Source organism: Rhipicephalus microplus, unplaced genomic scaffold (assembly GCF_043290135.1).
Source record: "Rhipicephalus microplus isolate Deutch F79 unplaced genomic scaffold, USDA_Rmic scaffold_211, whole genome shotgun sequence".
NCBI lineage: Eukaryota > Metazoa > Arthropoda > Arachnida > Ixodida > Ixodidae > Rhipicephalus > Rhipicephalus microplus.
The window spans coordinates 52,501-65,000 of NW_027464782.1; the positions used below are offsets into that span (position 1 = coordinate 52,501).

The 12,500-nt window shown below is 60.0% G+C and overlaps 2 non-coding genes across 2 annotated transcripts; both read left to right on the top strand.

Moving 5' to 3' along the window:
- Positions 1–7,838: 7,838 nt before the first annotated feature.
- On the top strand, positions 7,839–9,653 carry LOC142792302 (small subunit ribosomal RNA). Its single transcript, XR_012890822.1, has one exon. It is a non-coding gene; the product is annotated as a small subunit ribosomal RNA (ribosomal RNA).
- A 1,718-nt stretch (positions 9,654–11,371) lies between these two features.
- LOC142792305 (5.8S ribosomal RNA) lies at positions 11,372–11,524 on the top strand. Its single transcript, XR_012890825.1, has one exon. It is a non-coding gene; the product is annotated as a 5.8S ribosomal RNA (ribosomal RNA).
- The last annotated feature ends 976 nt before the right edge of the window (positions 11,525–12,500 follow it).

Genomic DNA, 12,500 nt, shown 5'->3' on the forward strand with positions numbered 1-12,500 from the left:
AACAGCGCGGCTAAGGGCTCGAAACAAACCCTAAACCGCGCCAAGTACGGAAGGAACGGCGCGGAGAGGGCTCGAGACAAAGCTCGACCCTAAACCGCGCCAAGTACGGAGGGAACAGCGCGGCTAAGGGCTCGAAACAAACCCTGAACCGCGCCAAGTACGAAAGGAACGGCGCGCAGTAGGGGTTTAAAACAAAGCTGGTCCCAAAACCGCGCCAAGTACGAAAGGAACAGCGCGGTCGAGACTCGGAAGAAAAAGCTTTCAAAGTGTCGTAGCACGATGCACACTGCTGTTCGTGTGGAACAAACGTGACTACCGTGCTGTACGGTGGAGTTCTGTGCGCAAAAGCGGCGCGTGTGTTTCTAAGCACCACAGCGTTGTGTCAAAAAAGAGGTGCCTGAGAGAAACGCATGCGACTGCCGTGCTTTGCGGCATAGCACCGTGCGCAAAAACGGTGCGCATGCAAGAGGTGTCAGAGCTAGCGAACTTGTGCCACGAGCAACAGGTCACTAAAAGCCTATAGATGACGGTGTTGGAGGAAAAGAAAAATATCGAGAAAGCACTGCGGTGTGCCGTGCGTAGGGACGGGCGCGCGTGCCACATGCCGCCGAAATATGGGTGTCGGAGAAAACAGAGTGCCGCGCGTAACGAGGGGCGCGCGTGTTACAGAGAGATATGCCCAAACGCATGAAAGTGTACGCAGGTGTCCTAAGGCAGTTTTTTTTTTTCCTCATTTTGATGTCGCCCCGGCTGACGCGGTTTTCGTTTTTCCGTGCCGCCCCGGCTGACGCGGTTTTCGTTTTTCCGTGCCGCCCCGGCTGACGCAGTTTTTGCGCCGCCCCGGCTGACGCGGTTTTCGCGCCGCCCCGGCTGACGCGGTTTTTGCGTCGCCCCGGCTGACGCGGTTCGGACTTTGCACTTTTTGGCTCACCCTGGCTGGCGGCCCACTCACTCGATCGCCAGGTCTGTTTGCCCCGGTGGTTCCACCGCCAGGCTTAAGCGCGAACTTTTTTTGTTTGTTTTCTTTTGATTAAGCGCAAGCTTTTTTCTTTGTTTTCTTTTGATTAAGCGCGGGCTTTTTTCTTTGTTTTTTTTTGCATTCGCCCCGGCAGACGCGGTTTTTTGCGCCGCCCCGGCTGACGCGGTTTTTGCCGCCCCGGCTGACGCAGTTCGGACTTAGCACTTTTCGGCTGTGCCTGGCTGGCGGCCCACTCACTCGATCGCCATGTCTGTTTGCCACAGTTTTCCCGGTGGTGCCGCACCCGGGCTCGCCCCGGCAGACGCGTTTTTTTTTTCTTTCGCCCCGGCTGACGCAGTTTTCGCGCCGCCCCGGCTGACGCGGTTTCGTGCCGCCCCGGCAGACGCAGTTCGGACTTAGCACTTTTCGGCTGTGCCTGGCTGGCGGCCCACTCACTCGATCGCCATGTCTGTTTGCCACAGTTTTCCCGGTGGTGCCGCACCCGGGCTCGCCCCGGCAGACGCGTTTTTTTTTCTTTCGCCCCGGCTGACGCAGTTTTCGCGCCGCCCCGGCTGACGCGGTTTTCGCGCCGCCCCGGCAGACGCGGTTTTTTGCGCCGCCCCGGCTGACGCGGTTTTTTGCCGCCCCGGCTGACGCAGTTCGGACTTAGCACTTTTTGGCAGAGCCTGGCTGGCGGCCCACTCACTCGATCGCCATGTCTGTTTGCCACAGTTTTCCCGGTGGTGCCGCACCCGGGCTCGCCCCGGCTGACGCAGTTTTCGCGCCGCCCCGGCTGACGCGGTTTCGTGCCGCCCCGGCAGACGCGGTTTTTGCGCCGCCCCGGCTGACGCGGTTTTTGCCGCCCCGGCTGACGCAGTTCGGACTTGGCACTTTTCGGCTGTGACTGGCTGGCGGCCCACTCACTCGATCGCCATGTCTGTTTGCCACAGTTTTCCCGGTGGTGCCGCACCCGGGCTCGCCCCGGCAGACGCGTTTTTTTTTCTTTCGCCCCGGCTGACGCAGTTTTCGCGCCGCCCCGGCTGACGCGGTTTTTTGCGCCGCCCCGGCTGACGCGGTTCTTGCCGCCCCGGCTGACGCAGTTCGGACTTAGCACTTTTTGGCTGAGCCTGGCTGGTGGCCCACTCACTCGATCGCCATGTCTGTTAGCCACAGTTTTCCCGGTGGTGCCGCACCCGGGCTCGCCCCGGCTGACGCAGTTTTCGCGCCGCCCCGGCAGACGCGGTTTTCGCGCCGCCCCGGCTGACGCGGTTTTTGCCGCCCCGGCTGACGCAGTTCGGACTTAGCACTTTTTGGGCTGAGCCTGGCTGGCGGCCCACTCACTCGATCGCCGTGTCTGTTTGCCACAGTCTTCCCGGTGGTGCCGCACCCGGGCTCGCCCCGGCAGACGCGTTTTTTTTTTCTTTCGCCCCGGCAGACGTGGTTCCCCCCCCCTTTTCGCTCGCCCCGGCTGACGAGGTTTTCGCGCCGCCCCGGCTGACGCAGTTTTCGCGCCGCCCCGGCTGACGCGGTTTCGTGCCGCCCCGGCTGACGCGGTTTTCGCGCCGCCCCGGCTGACGCGGTTTTTGCGTCGCCCCGGCTGACACGGTTCGGACTTTGGGCCGCCAGCCAGGCACAGCCGAAAAGTGCACTCACTCGATCGCCATGTCTGTTTGCCACAGTTTTCCCGGTAGTGCCGCACCCGGGCTTGCCCCGGCAGACGCGTTTTTTTTTTTTCTTTTCGCCCCGGCTGACGCAGTTTTCGCCCCGCCCCGGCTGACGCGGTTTCGTGCCGCCCCGGCAGACGCGGTTTTTTGCGCCGCCCCGGCTGACGCGGTTTTTGCCGCCCCGGCTGACGCAGTTCGGACTTTGCACTTTTTGGCTGAGCCTGGCTGGCGGCCCACTCACTCGATCGCCATGTCTGTTTGCCACAGTTTTCCCGGTGGTGCCGCACCCGGGCTCGCCCCGGCAGACGCGTTTTTTTTTTCCTTCGCCCCGGCAGACGTGGTTCCCCCCCCCCCTCCGTCTTTCTTTTTGTTTTTTTTTTTCGCCGCGGCTGAAGTGGATTTTTCGGTGCCTCGACGCCCCGGTAGTCGCGGTTTTTCCGTTTCCGCACGGCCCCGGCTGACGCTGCTCGGTCACAGTCGCCTTTTGTGAGGATTGCAGACTTCTTGAGCGCGGGTGTTTTTTTTTTGTTGTTGTTGTTGTTTTATTACGCATTCGCTCCAGCAGACGCTGTTTAGACTTTTTGTTTCCTCTTTTATCCTGCGACGAGGTGACGAGGTTTATTCGGTGCCCCGCCGCCCCGGCTGAAGTGATTTTTCCTGTCCCGTGCCGCCCCGGCTGACGCGGTTGGGACTTCGCGTTTGTTCGGCCGCCATGGGTTTTGGCGCACTCGCTCGGTTGCTTGTTGTTGCCACTTGTTGCGAACCCAGGTTTCTTGAGCGAGCGCGGGCGTTTTTTCTTCCTTTCTTTCTTTGTTCTATGTGTTAGCGAATCGGCCTTTAATATCACACGAGGACTCACAACCAACAATTTTCAGTTTGAAGTGTAAAAAATCTGCAGGTGTTGACGTAACTGACTTGCCCCGTACCCTTGAGTACATCCATGAAGTTCTCGTAGTACTACTAAATCGCATTATTCCAAGTGGAGAAATTCCCATAAACTTGCAAACCTCTACACGAAAATCGGTGCGCGTGATAAAGTTGAAAATTATCGTCCGATATCAAATGTGCCTTCTATAACACAAATTCTAGGAAAAAAAAAACACTTGTTCGCCGTTTTCTGCGCCGTGACTGGCAGCACTCCGGCGAAGCGAAACGGGGTCGATTCGAGCACGATATCGGCGTCTTTCGACGTGCTCGCCGGCGACCGTCGCACGAGTACGTCGCACGAGCGCGTCTGCCGGGGCGCCGTTTGCGAAGCCGACGCAAAAGTGGGAACCGCCGCTCGGATGATCGCCGCTTTCGGCAGAGTGAGTGTTGGCACTCCGGGGAAGCGAAACAGCGTGAATGCGCCCACGAAATCGGCGTATTTTGAAGTGCCCGCCGGCGACCGTCGCACGAGTACGGTAAACCGCGTCAGCCGGGGCGTAGTTCGGGACGCCGACGAAAAAGTGGGAAGCGCAACTCGGATCTTCGCCGTTTTTGCAGGAGTGAGTGGCGGCCCTCCTGCGAGACCAAGAAGCATCGATTCGTGCACGAATTCGGCGCCTTTCGACGTGATCGCCGGCGACCGTCGCTCGAGTAGGGCAAACCGCGTCTGCCGGGGCGGGCTTCGGGACGCCGATGCGAAAGTGGGAAACGCTGCTCGGATGTTCGCCGTTTTTGGCCGAGTGAGTGCTGGCACTCGGGCGAAGCCAAACGGGGCCGATTACGGCACGATATCGGCGTCTTTCGACGTGCCCGCCGGCGACCGTCGCACGAGTACGGTAAACCGCGTCAGCCCGGGCGGAGTTCGGGACGCCGATGCGAAAGTGGAGAACGCCGCTCGGATCTTCGCCGTTTTTGGAGGAGTGAGTGGCGGCACTCCGGAGAAGCCAAGGAGCGCCAATTAGCGCACGATATCGGCGTCTTTCGACGCGCTCGCCGGCGACCGTCGCACGAGTAGGGCAAACCGCGTCTGCCGGGGCGGGGTTTACGACGCCGACGCAAAAGTGGGAACCGCCGCTCGGATGTTGGCCGTTTTTGGCAGAGTGAGTGCTGGCACTCCGGCGACGCGAAAGAGCGCGAATGCGCCCACGAAAGTGGCGTATTTGGACGTGCTTGACGGCGACCGCTGCAGGAGTACGAAAAACCACGTCAGCCGGGGCGAGCGACCCACGGCGGTCTGTGTGCTTATCGCTGCTATTATAGGGGCACCCCGGCAGACGCAGAAAAAAAAAATTTTTTTTCGACCTTCTTTTTTGCTGGTCGAGCTCGGGTAACCCAGGTCGCAATGGGAGCCGCGCACGAAAGCGGCGTCGCGAGACGCGTTCGCGGTCGCTAGTCGCACGAGCTCGGCAACCGCGTCAGCCGGCGCGGAGTTCGGGATGCCGACGGCTAAGTGGGTACCGCTGCTCGGATGTTCGCCGTTTTTGGCCGAGTGAGTGCTGGCACTCCGGTGAAGCCAAGGAGCGCCAATTCGTGCACGATATCGGCGTCTTTCGACGTGCCCGCCGGCCACCGCCGCACGAGTACGGCAAACCGCGTCTGCCGGGGCGGGGTTTGCGACGCGTACGCAATAGTGGGAACCGTCGCTCGGATGTTCGTCGTCTTTGGCCGAGCGAGTGCTGGCACTCCAGCGAAGCGAAACGGGGCCGATTCGGGCACGATATCGGCGTATTTCGACGTGCTCGCCGGCGACCGTCGCACGAGTACGGCAAAGCGCGTCTGCCGGGGCGAGGTTTGCGACGCCGACGAAAAAGTGGGAAGCGCCGCTCGGATCTTCGCCGTTTTTGCAGGAGTGAGTGGCGGCCCTCCTGCGAGACCAAGAAGCATCGACTCGCGCACGATATCGGTGTCTTTCGACGTGCCCGCCGGCCACCGCCGCACGAGTACGGCAAACCGCGTATGCCGGGGCGGGGTTGGCGACGCCGACGCAAAAGTGGGAACCGCCACTAGGATGTTCGCCGTTTTTGGCAGAGTGAGTGCTGGCACTCCGGCGAAGCGAAAGAGCGCGAATGCGCCCACGAAAGTGGCGTGTTTGGACGTGCTTGACGACGACCACCGCAGGAAAACGAAAAACCACGTCAGCCGGGGCGAGCAACCCATGGCGGTCTGGGTGCTTATCGCTGCTATTATAGGGGCACCCCGGCAGACGCAAAAAAAAAAAAAATTTTTTTCGACATTCTTTTTTGCTCGTCGACCTCGGGTGACCCAGGTCGCAGTGGGAGCCGCGCACGAAAGCGGCGTCGCGAGACGGCTTCGCGGTCGCTAGTCGCACGAGCTCGGCAACCGCGTCTGCCGGGGCGGAGTTCGGGACGCCGACGGCTAAGTGGGAACCGCCGCTCGGATGTTCGCCGTTTGTGGCCGAGTGAGTGCTGGCACTCCGGCGAAGCCAAACGGGGCCGATTCCGGCACGATATCGGCGTCTTTCTACGTGCTCGCCGGCGACCGTCGCACGAGTACGGCAAAGTGCGTCTGCCGGGGCGGGGTTTGCGACGCGTACGCAATAGTGAGAACCGTCGCTCGGATGTTCGTCGTCTTTCGCCGAGCCAGTGCTGGCACTCCGGCGAAGCCGAACGGAGCCGATTCGGGCACGATATCGGCGTCTTTCCACGTGCTCGCCGGCGACCGTCGCACGAGTACGGTAAACCGCGTCAGCCGGGGCGGAGTTCGGGACGCCGATGCGAAAGTGGGAAGCGCCGCTCGGATCTTCGCCGTTTTTGGAGGAGTCAGTGGCGGCACTCCGGTGAAGCCAAGGTGCGCCAATTCGCGCACGATATCGGCGTCTTTCGACGTGCCCGCCGGCCACCGTCGCACGAGTACGGCAAACCTCGTCTGCCGGGGCGGGGTTTGCGACGCCGACGCAAAAGTGGGAACCGCCGCTCGGATGTTCGCCGTTTTTGGCAGAGTGAGTGCTGGCACTCCGGCGAAGCGAAAGAGCGTGAATGCGCCCACGAAAGTAGCGTATTTGGACGTGCTTGACGGCGACCGCCGCAGGAGTACGAAAAACCACGTCAGCCGGGGCGAGCGACCCACGGCGGTCTGGGTGCATATCGCTGCTATTATAGGGGCACCCCGGCAGACGCAGAAAGACAAAAAAAAATGGGGACATGGCGTGCGTCACCGTGCGGCTTCGCAGCGTTGCCGAAGTCGCCGAGCCCTTCGACTGAGCCGAACGGCGGACAGGGAACGTTGGTCGGCCGTTCTAACCTGTCGGTGCCACGCCGAGACGTCGTTAAGGAAAACCGCGTCGTGGGCCTCTACGACGCCGTCGAGTCGTTGTACGTTTGGTGTCCAGCGTGTCGGCAGCGAGTAGCGGACACGTCGTTCACGACTTCGGTCTTTCGCAGTCGACGCGAACTTGCGGAGAGTCGTGGTGCCTCACGTTTTCGGCAGAAACCGCGGCGGAATTTTCCCGTGCGTGCGCGTACGACCTCGGTGCTGTGCCGTCAGCGTAGTGTTGCACAAACTCGTGGCCTACCCAAGGTGCGGTACGTTTGTGGCCGTATCCTCGGTGGGAATTTCGTGAGTAGGGTCGCAAATTCTACGACCTCGGCGGGTTTGAGAGCGACGTAGACTTGTGGCACGCTCAACGTGCCACACGTTTCGGGGCACACCCGCGGTGAAATTTTCTCGAGTACGCTCGTATTAGTGCCCAAGGAGGTCTGGGTACATATCGCTGCTATTATGTGGGGGTTCTCGTGAGCGGCGTACGCGAAAGCGACCGGGTGTCTGATATGCGGCGGGCTTCGGCCTCGTCAAGCGTGTCCTCGGGTCTGCTCCAGGGGAATCCACGGCAGTCGTCTGCAGCCTCATCCGCTTGATGCGTTAGGGGCTGGTTGTCGGACGGTGCCGTTTTACCACGATATCGAGGTGTGTTCCGTGTCGTCCTCGGGCGATTCAGATGCGAAAGCGCCGAAGACGCGGGCGTGACCCGTCGTCTGGCGGCTTTGCAGTCTCGGCTCCGTTGCTAGTTCCGGCCGGTCCACCGACAGTGCAGCGGGCTTGGGCAACCCGCACGGCGCGACCGAGTCGATGCAACGAAAAAGAGCGAGCATGAACGTGCTTCTTGCCGCACGGCTCCCACTCGTCTTTCGGGAAGGTTGTGCCGTAGCGAGCTCGAACGCCGTCATCTCGGAGTGCAAAATAAGCGTGTTGGGGCGCCTGAAGGTGGCCTCCGCCGCACACAGACTGCGTCCGGCCCGCCGAAGGCGAGGACGGACGCGCAGTCGAACGATTACCTGGTTGATCCTGCCAGTAATCATATGCTTGTCTCAAAGATTAAGCCATGCATGTCTAAGTACATGCCGAAATAAGGCGAAACCGCGAATGGCTCATTAAATCAGTTATGGTTCCTTAGATCGTTTCTTCCTACTTGGATAACTGTGGCAATTCTAGAGCTAATACATGCAGTGAGCCTGGAGCCCTTTGGGTAACGGGTGCTTTTATTAGACCAAGATCGATCGGGTTTCGGCCCGTATTGTGTGGTGACTCTGGATAACTTTGTGCTGATCGCATGGCCACGAGCCGGCGACGTTTCTTTCAAGTGTCTGCCTTATCAACTTTCGATGGTAGGTTACTTGCTTACCATGGTTGTTACGGGTAACGGAGAATCAGGGTTCGATTCCGGAGAGGGAGCCTGAGAAACGGCTACCACATCCAAGGAAGGCAGCAGGCGCGCAAATTACCCACTCCCGGCACGGGGAGGTAGTGACGAAAAATAACAATACGGGACTCTTTTGAGGCCCCGTAATTGAAATGAGTACACTCTAAATCCTTTAACGAGGATCAATTGGAGGGCAAGTCTGGTGCCAGCAGCCGCGGTAATTCCAGCTCCAATAGCGTATACTAAAGCTGCTGCGGTTAAAAAGCTCGTAGTTGGATCTCAGTTCCAGACGAGTAGTGCATCTACCCGATGCGACGGCTCGGACTGAACATCATGCCGGTTCTTTCTTGGTGCACTTCATTGTGTGCCTCGAGATGGCCGGTGCTTTTACTTTGAAAAAATTAGAGTGCTCAACGCAGGCGAGTCGCCTGAATAAACTTGCATGGAATAATAGAACAAGACCTCGTTTCTGTTCTGTTGGTTTTTGGAATACGAGGTAATGATTAAGAGGGACGGACGGGGGCATTCGTATTGCGGCGCTAGAGGTGAAATTCTTGGACCGTCGCAAGACGAACTACTGCGAAAGCATTTGCCAAGAATGTTTTCATTGATCAAGAACGAAAGTCAGAGGTTCGAAGGCGATCAGATACCGCCCTAGTTCTGACCATAAACGATGCCAACCAGCGATCCGCCTGAGTTACTCAAATGACTCGGCGGGCAGCTTCCGGGAAACCAAAGTATTTGGGTTCCGGGGGAAGTATGGTTGCAAAGCTGAAACTTAAAGGAATTGACGGAAGGGCACCACCAGGAGTGGAGCCTGCGGCTTAATTTGACTCAACACGGGAAAACTTACCCGGCCCGGACACTGGGAGGATTGACAGATTGAGAGCTCTTTCTTGATTCGGTGGATGGTGGTGCATGGCCGTTCTTAGTTGGTGGAGCGATTTGTCTGGTTAATTCCGATAACGAACGAGACTCTAGCCTATTAAATAGGTGCGGGGTTCCCAGCACCTTACAACCTTCTTAGAGGGACAAGCGGCTCCTAGCCGCACGAAACAGAGCAATAACAGGTCTGTGATGCCCTTAGATGTCCGGGGCCGCACGCGCGCTACACTGAAGGAAGCAGCGTGTCTTTATCCCTGTCTGAAAAGACTGGGTAACCCGTGGAACTTCTTTCGTGATTGGGATAGGGGCTTGCAATTGTTCCCCTTGAACGAGGAATTCCCAGTAAGCGCGAGTCATAAGCTCGCGTTGATTACGTCCCTGCCCTTTGTACACACCGCCCGTCGCTACTACCGATTGAATGATTTAGTGAGGTCTTCGGACCGATGTCCGGCGCGGCCTTTCGGTTGCGCCGGTCTGTTGGAAAGATGACCAAACTTGATCATTTAGAGGAAGTAAAAGTCGTAACAAGGTTTCCGTAGGTGAACCTGCGGAAGGATCATTAACGGATTGTGAAGGGTGAGCGCCTCAGCTGCGTCTGCGCCCGACACTTTCTGCCGCTGACCCCGTTTGGACGCGGGGTCGGCTTTTCCCCACGGGGCTGCCTGAATGTGGAGCGGCACCCCGTGACAAATTGTTGCGCCCAGCGGACGCCAACACCGCGACCTTGGACGGTCGGCCAGGTGGCGGACGCGGGTACAAACGGCGCAACGCACTCATAGGTCGGCTTTCGACCCGCCACTGCACCGTGGCTCGAAGCGCTCGAAATGCGCGACCCGACCACTGCGGGACCGCCTAGTACTGTAAACAGGAGCGGCGGAGCGCGAACGGCGAGTCGTGGTTACGTCGGTAGAAGGCGAGGCTGCGCGTTTCCGAAACGCCAGCCGAGTGCCCTCCCGACCGTTCGAGCGTGCAAGAACGAGACCCGACAATCGCGCGGCGACTGCCAAGTACGAGAGGAACGGCACAAGCGTCGGCGGTCGGTCAAGGAACTGGCGATGTGACGGGTCCGCTGTGCACCAGTGCATACCGTCCCGCCGTCCGCGGCAAGCGCCTCCGCGTCCTCGGGTGACGGAGGCTGCCGGTCGGTTCTTGCAGGCGAGGGATCTCGCTGGCACCGGTTCGCGTTGACGCGCGGCCGGTCATGGCACGGCGATGCGACGGCCGAGGTGCGCAGTACTCGATGGAGGAACCGCACGCTCCGATGACCGTCCCGCCCTCCGCGGCGTATGCGTACCGACCGTAATGGTTGCAGCAGCGCCGGCCGGCTTTTGAATTCGCCACACGAAACACGGTGCGAGATCGCGGTTAGGGGAGCGTCGACGTTGCCAGGCGTTTTGCTTGCTGCCGAGGGAAAGGCGGCACGGCCACGTCGCGCTCGTCGCGATTAGCGGGTCTGCGCGCTTTGGGAAGGTGCCGCAACGACTTGCCGAAAGAGGAAGCACGGAAGAACGAGGGACTTGGACGTCCCGACAATTGAACGCACTTGCGGCCAGGCCCTTGCTGGCTTCGTTCTTCCGCCTCGAGTAGGCTCGTACGCGGCTCCGGCGCCGGAAGTGGTCCTTGGCACCGACTTCGGTGGACGTGGGAAGTGCCGCGCAAGTACGGCGCGCCTGGCTCCACTTGTTGGCTAAAGTAGGCAGCCGGATCGGCATTTTGGTGTGCGGTGGCAAACCGTGGATGCGAAAAAAGCTTGTGCGATTTCGTGGAACAAAAAGCGGGGGTCCCCCTTTTTATGCGGAGGAGACCGACCCGCCCGCCGTGGTGAACCGCGACGCCACGGTAAAAACGGGAGAGGCTTGTCGATGGGACCGTGCATCCCGCGCTCCACGGAGGCCGGGAGGCGGCCGCCCGAGGAAATGTGTAGCCGTCGAGGCCCGCATCTGCGTGCACTCTTATCCAAATGGGTGTACCGCAGGCATTTTCTGGTTAGGCGGGCCAATGAGAGCGAGCACACAACGATACCTACGGGTCCGGCTTGGAGAACCGGCTTCGACGCCTCCCGAGTATTTATAGAGGGGTGTACACGAAAGCACTCGCAAGTAGCGGAAGCGAAACGCCGTCCGAAACACACCGTTTGCTCGATTTGCGGCAGCCGAAAAAGGCGCGGCAGAGTTTTGGAGTCCAAGCGTGCGCTGAAAAGCGCCCTTCTTGGCCACTGTTTGGCCGAGTGCCAGAAACGTTTGGTTTTGACTGTACGGAATTGAACAAACACTTTTTCACGACTCTAAGCGGTGGATCACTCGGTTCTCGGGTCGATGAAGAACGCAGCCAGCTGCGAGACTTGGTGTGAATTGCAGGACACACTGAGCACTGATTCTTTGAACGCACATTGCGGCCTTGGGTCTTCCCTTGGCTTCGTCTGTCTGAGGGTCGGATCACATATCAAGAGAGCCTTCGGCGCACAAGGGAACGTGAGCCGTCGACTCGTTTTGACCGCGTCGGCAACACGGACAGCACGCTGAACACCTCACAGCGAGCGCCAACAGCGGCCACTCAAGGGCGAGACGGTGGCGACCGTCGTGCCAGAGCCCAACCGAAACGGGGGCGACCGACTGCATTGAGGATGTGGCACCTCGGTGAGACCGCCGCAGGACTTCGAGTCGGAAGGAAGCCTGCAGGGAAAGTGCGGTCGAGGTTGCGTACTCCTCTCTGCGACCGGGCGCGCAAGAGCTGCGAGAGCCACGGACGCGCAACTTTAACGCACGGTAAACACGAGGAGCGAAAGCCGGCCAGCAAAGCTTCTCCAGCCGTGCGCAAAGTGCGCGAGATCGCAGCCTTGCGTTGCGCTTGTTGCCCTCGAAGTAAGCAGGGTGTCCCGTAGACCGGGCGCTCGAACACGCTGCGGGGCCGTGCCTCCTCCAGGCTTTGCCGCGCGAACAGGGAACGTTCGCGCGCAAAGCGCAGGGAGGTGAGGAGGCTGCGCCCGACGTTTGCGGTTCGCTGCGTACGCGGTTGATGCGGAGAGCACGGCGCGACGACTTGCCGCGAAGCGGAAAAAGTCTCCCGCACGAGTTGGCGAAACGTTGGCGAAGCTTAAGGCGTTCTCGTCGTAGTCCGCCGTCGGTCTAAGTGCTTCGCAGTTCCCGTCCCGTTCAAAAAACTGGGCCACTCCAGTTGGGGCGGGGGCGACGCTACACGAGACGATGCCTCTCGCCAGGCTGCGTGGCTGCCCTTGCGGCGGCGGCGACTGGCCTCGGCGGTGTTTGGGCTTTCGACACGGTCGTTTATCACGCAACTGCTCGGACGACGCACGCGCGCAGCGGAATGCCGCTTGCCAGCCTTGTGAAGATGTGACCCTGTACAGGGTTGCGGGCGCACTTGGTAGGGCGTCGTACTCGGTTCGCGATGG